General features: G+C 38.4%; 1 protein-coding gene across 1 annotated transcript in view; it reads left to right on the top strand.

Annotated features, from left to right (window-relative positions):
- DGKI (diacylglycerol kinase iota) overlaps positions 1-7,325 on the top strand; it is a 201,707-nt gene that overhangs the window by 76,129 nt on the left and 118,253 nt on the right. The gene's annotated exons all lie outside the window — the stretch shown is intronic.

Here is a 7,325-nt window from a genome sequence, read left to right on the forward strand (position 1 = left end):
TGTGCTCTGCTTTAACCACAGCTGTTGCATTTGGGACAGGTTTCATGGGATGAAATTATCCTGTGCTTTGRAAGGATGGGTTAGATTCCCTCTGATCTTCTACAATATAATACAGAGGAGAGTGTTAAAATGAGTTCGAAAGCCTACAGAGAATCCTGTAGAAGAGCTTGTGGTGAAAATATAACCTGATCTTTCCCTCTAGGAAGCTCAGGATACTATTCAAAGTACTAAAAAATATGCCTGCTTTCAACCATTGAGGCCATTTTGTAGAAATCTGAGGATCACTTACATATGTGAAGGTTAGCTACAGGCAAAATTAAACACCTTTCAAAACCATACTTAAAAATATTAATAAAAATAGTCCAACAACCTTAGCTTGTCCTTTCCAAAAATGGCATTCTGTGCTACTTGTTTTTCTAGGTGCTTCCTCATGGAATCCCAATATGTAGTAACATATGGGATTTGATGTTAGTTGGTGAATATTTATATATACCGACTTCTGCATTAGCTTTTATTTCCTGGCCGATGGCTTAGGTTTTTGGTCAATTCAGCCTCTCACCCAYTCTCACCTCTCAGATTGGTATAACCACTTTGCTTCACAGTTTTATGAGAAAAATGAGGCAACCCTATGGCTTCTGGAAAGAGGGGCACACTAGTGAAAGAAAGGCTTTTGAGGCTGGAAATATCCTTGACTGACCACCTCTGTAACATGGGTGTGTGGAAGAAAGGCATTTCTGCAAATCTGAGGCATAGTAAGTATAAAAGGGACATTGCTTGGAGGTGTGAAGAAGATGAAAAAAATTATAATCGATGGTGAATGCCAATAACAAAAAAATAAATGAAGGTTTTAAATCTTGGTATTAAATTCCAAAGGTACATTTGGTAGAGTGAAACGATATTCAGATTAAGATGCATTACAGCTGGACAGGAAATCTTTGTATTTAGTCACTGAAGTATTAATCAGTTCTTGTTGCATTCCTGTCTATATCATCCTGATCTTTCTKTAGTATTTCGAGGGATGGTTCTCCAAGGACCCATGATGAGAGCTCTTTCTAAAGTCTAAATGACATGAACATAAGTTGTCACTCAGAAGAAAATTTTTCTCTGCTCGCCTGCACACTGATAACTGGAAAGAATTCCCTGCGTATGTTCTCCGTTTTCATTACCTCTTAGCAGCATAACTCCCTTTATCAAATAGTCTTTTGAACAGAAGACTGCTTCTGGGCATGTGAGGTCTGTTCCTTGCTCTGCCACTGAATAAACTCAGATGAAATGTTTTTGCCTATCTTTATATTAGCATCTGTAACTGTAAAGTGAAGATGGTGATTCTGACCTCTCTTAAGACCCTTTATGTAAGAAGCAGTGCTTTTTTTTTTTGTATTATTATTGATTATTATCTATCATCCCTGGGGTTTAATTTATCTCACATATGTACAAATTTCATCACATTTTCTACATTTGCAGCAAATCAAGTTAACTTGTTGCCTTGTTGAGTTTAATCTGTGCTTTAATGTATTCAGTCTATTCAAAACTGAGTATATGGTGTTATCTTGCATAGCTCTGCCTATACTGTCATCTCTTGTCAGGAGTAGGTTCTCAGGAACAGGTGGTGGTACAGAGAGCTATGAAAGACATGCCTTACCAAAAAGGAACCATCTTAAGTGCCTGCTTCCACGATAGATTTATAGATATTTCTCTCCACTTATCAGACATCACTCCTACTTGCTAAATGATGATGTTAGCAGTTATAGCAAAGATCCTCAGAAGTATGTATGCACCTTCTTCAACCTTACATAGCATCGTGGATCTAGGYCTTAAATATAGATTCATCTTATACTTTCTGCTTAAGGACTGCCTTCTAGCTTTCAGTTTTTTTGGGGGTCTACAGAAATCTTGGCCACCACAAGACTATTGGTGTGTTGATCTTCCTACTGGTCAAAATTGTGGTGTTATTCTTCTGCATTTGTCCATGAGCTTGATAATCTGTTTTTTCTTTTTGTCTCCTCCTTAGTCAATATTTTTGGCCTATAACTAGGGCTTTTGTATCATAAAATTATTTTTTAAAGAAAAAATCTAACAGTTCTTAACAAGAATAAAAAATATGTGGTTGAAGAGCATGAGTTGAAGAGCAATAGTATTTAGTAACATGGGATACCGCTTTTGGAGGTTTTAATTTTGACTGCCCTTGTAAAATTGATTTGTTGAGAAAGTCTACTCATTTGTACAGGATACTTTAACAGTCAGGAAAAACCTTTTCTACTAAATTAYAGAGGTTTGCAGGGATATAATCTCATTGGATTACAGAGACATCGTGAGACAGTTTATGCAACTATAGTGCTGCCACAGATGGATACAGGCTCTTTAGCAAGGGCAGAGTGAGATGTTGCAGAAAGTGAGCTGCCCTTTATGTGAGAGAGCAGTAGGAATGTATGTAGCTCTGCTGAGGGATAAATGATGAGCCAGATGAGAGTTTATGGGTCAAGATTAGAGTGCACACTGGTGTAGATGCCAGTGTTGTGGGTGTTTGTCTGAGTGTAGAGATGTGGCCTTTCTTAGACAACTGGAAGAAGTCTCACAGTTGCAGATCCTGACCCTCATGGAAGACCTTGAACTACCTGGGAAGACAACACAGCAGGGAACAAGCAATCCGGGAAGTTTCTACAGTGCATCAGTGATATCTTTCTAATGGGTAGTTGAGTTGCCAGTAAGGGCAACTTATCCTTACACATTTATTGCCTCTTATTGCCTCTTATCCTTACACATAAGGAAGAACTTATTGCAGTGTGAATGTTGGGGGCAGCCTTGGCTGCAGTAACCATGAGGTGGTGAAGTTCAGGATTCTGCAACAGTGGGAAGGACAAAAAGCAGGATCATGGCCCTGGACTTCAAGAGAGCAGACTTTGGACTGTTCAGAGATCTGCTTGGGAGAATTTCATGAGAGATGGAGAGAAGAATAATCCAGGAGAGCTGTTTGATTTTCAAGGATGATCTCCTCCAAATTTGTGATCAGTCTATCACTGACATGAAGGAAGTCAAGCAATGGCAATAGGAGGTCTCCATGGATAGGGGAGGAGCTTTTGACAGAACTCAAACATAAAGAAGAAACATACAAGATGTAGAAGCACAACCATGCTGCTCAGGAGGCATATACAGGCATTGCCCAATTATGCAGGAACAGGGTTAGGAAAGCTGGAGACCATCTGAAGTTGAATCTGGTGTGAGCATGAAGAACAGGAAGGGCCTCTACAAGTATATCAGCAGAAAAAGGCTAACAAAGTTGGGGGCTCATTGCTTCATGGGGCAGGAGGCCTGGTGACAGAGCACATTAAAAAGGCTCTGGTACTCATTGCTGGTTTTGCCTTGGGTCTTTACTGGTAAGACTGGCCTACAGGAATCTCAAGACGCTAAGACCTTTAGGAAAGTATTGAGCTAGGAAGACTTTTCATTTGGTAGAGGAGGATCACRTTAGGAAGCATTTAAACAGACTGGACACACAGATCTGTGTACCTCTCGGATTGAATCCATGAAAGCTGAGAGCTGGCTGATGTCGCTACAAGGCTACTCTTAATTGTCTTTGAAAGGTTGTAGCAACTAAGGAAGGATCCTAAGGACYAGAAAAAAGCAAATATCACTACTATCTTCAAAAGGGGCAAGAAAAAGGAAACAGGTAACTACAGCCTCATCTGATCCCTCAAAAGATGATGGAGCAAATTCTCCTGGAAGCCATTTCCRAACGTAATAATAACAAGAAGGTGTGATTGGGGGTAGTCAGAATGGATTTACAATGGGTAAATGATCTGTGGTCATCCTGATTTTTCATTGTAGAAGGTTGACTAGCTTGATGGATGAGAGGAGAGCAATAGATGTTATTTATGTTGATTCAGACTAGACTTYTGATACTGTCTCTCACATCCTCATTGACAACTGATGAAGTATATTTCTKTTAGACAAATGAACAATGAGGGGGCCTATGAAATGTATATATAATAAATGAATATGAATTTGCTATACATCTATATTATATTCTGCATTTTTTGACATTAACTAGTTGTGCTGTCCACTAATTTTCAGTGATAGTGTTTGTGTGTAGGTGCCTAATGATATGCTATATTTCAGACATTTAGCAGTCATGTTAATGTATGTATTTACATTAATATGTTCTAGGTAGTATTATATAGTTATATATAGTTTATATAGTTATTATATAGTTAATATATAGTAATGCATTAATATGTTCTATATGTAGTATTCCCTTCATTAATCTAAATGTGTTTCTTTTCCATATGAATGTTTTGGTTTATATATCAACACTTCCTGAACTACACTGTTTTTTACACTGAAGGATATTTCCTTCCCATTAGGGTTTTTGCAAGACTAAGCTTTGTAATTGTGAATTGAGTATTCAGTTGGAAAGAGATGCACATTGTCAAATGCTCAGATGAGGAAGGAGAAGCYTGGGGTATGGATATCTTGTTGGCCATTTAGAAAATGTGGAGGGGCTGTGAGCTTTAGGTCCTTCTAAATAAATAGTGGTGAGTGTAAGCTCCATGCACACCCTAAGAAAATTGGTGAAATTTTGTGCACAGATGATACTTGAAGCAATATGTTCAGGATCAGTAATCCTGCACTGTTTCTTTTTCATCAAGATTTGAGAAATATTGTTCTTTCYAGAGAGATCTAGAAAGAATAGAGGTTCTCATTTTTTTTCAAAATGGCTGCTATCTCTGTCTTTCTCAGATAGCAGGTTGCAGTGATATTAATGTGATATTAGAGATGTCTTTCTTAAAAATGACTCTCTTTTTCCCCATTGCTACCACAGAGACTGAAGTTAAGCTCGTATCAGACAAAATAAGTTTCCTGACAACATAAGAAATCACCATCTCAATTGCTATCATCTAGGTGTTYCTACATGAAGGCAAATACTATATTATTCTGTGTCTGCATACAGATAATCTTTCAGTGGTAGTGATGAGAATCACAGAAGCTCAGCAGGGGAAAACAGGTGTGTGTAGCTGATACAGGGATGTGGGAAAAGCGGGGAGGAAAGGCTGGTGTGTTCTTGTTTGCATGTGTGAACGTACGCCTGTGGAGGACAGATTAGGAGAGACTCAAAATGCTGAGTCTGACCTTGTCACTTGAGTTGATTAAAGCTATTCCAGAAGATATCCATAGAATATGATGAACCTAACCCTAAAAGTTACAACAAAAAGAAAATAGTGTGCAAGTTAGACACTCTGTGTTTTCAATTCTTTGGAATAATAATATGATAGTTTAGCTCCTGGATGATTTCAATTTTGTATCATTTTAAATCCATGTCATAATTAAAAAGGGGACATTTTCACACAGGCTATTTTCAAACTGAAGTGGGTTAAAGTGTAGTTAGAACTGAGAATATGTATAATCAAAACAGAACCTGGGAAATGGTCATTATTTGTAACATGGGTGTTAGCAACTCTAAAATTTAAGAACTAAGGATGAAACATAAGCCAAATGTAAGAGCTAGGCATATGACAAAAAGGCACCCAACCAAACTTCTGCATGATAGTGAGCTCACCAAAAAAAAAAAGGTAATTTGAATGGCATGTTAACAAAGGGAAAATCGTAATGTTTTATTTTTAAATATTCGTTGAATTTTTTTTTTTGCAAAATTCCAGTGGAGTCAGTGGTGGAGGAATATTCAGTTCCTCCTGCTACATGCACTGTTACAGCTCCTTTGAACTATCAAGCTAGGCCAACTGTGCAATTATTTTTTGGCTGAATATCTATGGTTGCTTGATGTAGCAAATTAAACTACATAGGATAGTTTGCATTGACTTTGAAACCAYGCTGACTGCAACTGAACAGGGAGGTATGGAGATTCTTGAGAGCTTTAGAAAAAGYAGTATACTGACTCTGTCATTTAACCATGCTGGGTTAAAAGAAAAGAAAAAAAATGGAAAAAAAGAAAAAAAAAAAGAAAAGAAAAAAAGGGAAAAAAATTAAGTTGAATTAGTGAAGTGTGCACAGCACGTCATGATCATGCACATGTAATTATATTGTTCCCAAACTCCCAGTCCTTGAATTCTCATTTCTCTTTCACCTTGGGGGCACTGTGCATTTTTGTTATTTCATGTGCAAGGACCATTCCTCATGCTGAAATTAATTTTGTCTGCTCTTGCAGGGGTAACAGGTCTGGAATAATCAAATGGGAGGCCCCGGTCCGGGAGAGCCTAGTGAGTCTGTGTGTCCCGTGGGAAGCAGGCGGCATCTGCCCGGAAAGCGCAGCTGCCTCCGCCACAGCGAGCAGCGGCTCTTCCCTTTCACAGGGTATTGAATAAGCCCCTGTAAGGGCTGGAAAGCCAGGCTTGGAAGGGCAGATTCCTCAACTCTTTTTTTAAACCGCAAAATATTAGGCCAAAGTCATTTTTGTTTTATCCAAGCCAGTGGGCAGCATCTCTCTTACGTACCTACGTACCTAGTGTGGTGCCTAACGTTRCTTGAATCAAAGCAAAACACATTAGCCCAAAAGCAAGATCAGCTAAGCTGGTCTAGCATGAAAGGGTAGCCAAAGCATCAGTCCCACTTCCACCACTCCTTGGATCCAGCACTTATGCACTTGCAGAGTGAGTCATTTCATCTTTTGATCTGATAGGAAATTGATCTTTATTCTCTGCCAGTTGAACCGAGTTGTGGGCAGCTGCACAGCCATCAGATTTCGCACAAGGAAAATGGCAAGAGCTTGAAACTGGTCTTGAAGGCTCAAGGACAAGGAGAGGAGGACTGCTGCTTTAGCAACTGTTTGTTCTTAAACCCAGCATAAAGATATCAAGTGCAAAATAAATGGACAAGTTAATTGTGAAATTGTTGCTGAACTCTGATCTTGTATGGGAAAATATCTCCATATCAGAATATAATAGTAATAAGGTGGACTTTGCTGCAGTATGGTCCTGTGTTAAACAGGAGCTTGCCTAGAGGTGGTTCTGTAACTTTTGTCAGCCTATATTTGGACAGGTGGGGTACCCCAATTTGTCACACAGGGGAATATTGCCTGCAAACTTATGAGTGGAAATGCTGATTTGCTGAAGTTAAAATGCTTAGGTAAGTGCATTGATTATTGTCAAAAACTTTCTATTACAAAGGAAAAATTGTGCTTGGAAAAGGTCAAAACATTTTTCCTTTGACTTAATCATTTTGATTTTTATAAGCTGTAACAGAATGTCTCATCATATAAGTGACAGTGCTCTGGAAAAGTTAAAACAATGAAGTACAAATAATCCCCTTTGATTTTACTGTGACAAAGTAATTGACTGCCAGAGTGTTTTTTTTTTTTTTTTTTTTTTTTTTTG

This window comes from Nothoprocta perdicaria, unplaced genomic scaffold (genome assembly GCF_003342845.1).
Source record: "Nothoprocta perdicaria isolate Ctin4 unplaced genomic scaffold, notPer1 scaffold_195, whole genome shotgun sequence".
Classification (NCBI taxonomy): Eukaryota; Metazoa; Chordata; class Aves; order Tinamiformes; family Tinamidae; genus Nothoprocta; species Nothoprocta perdicaria.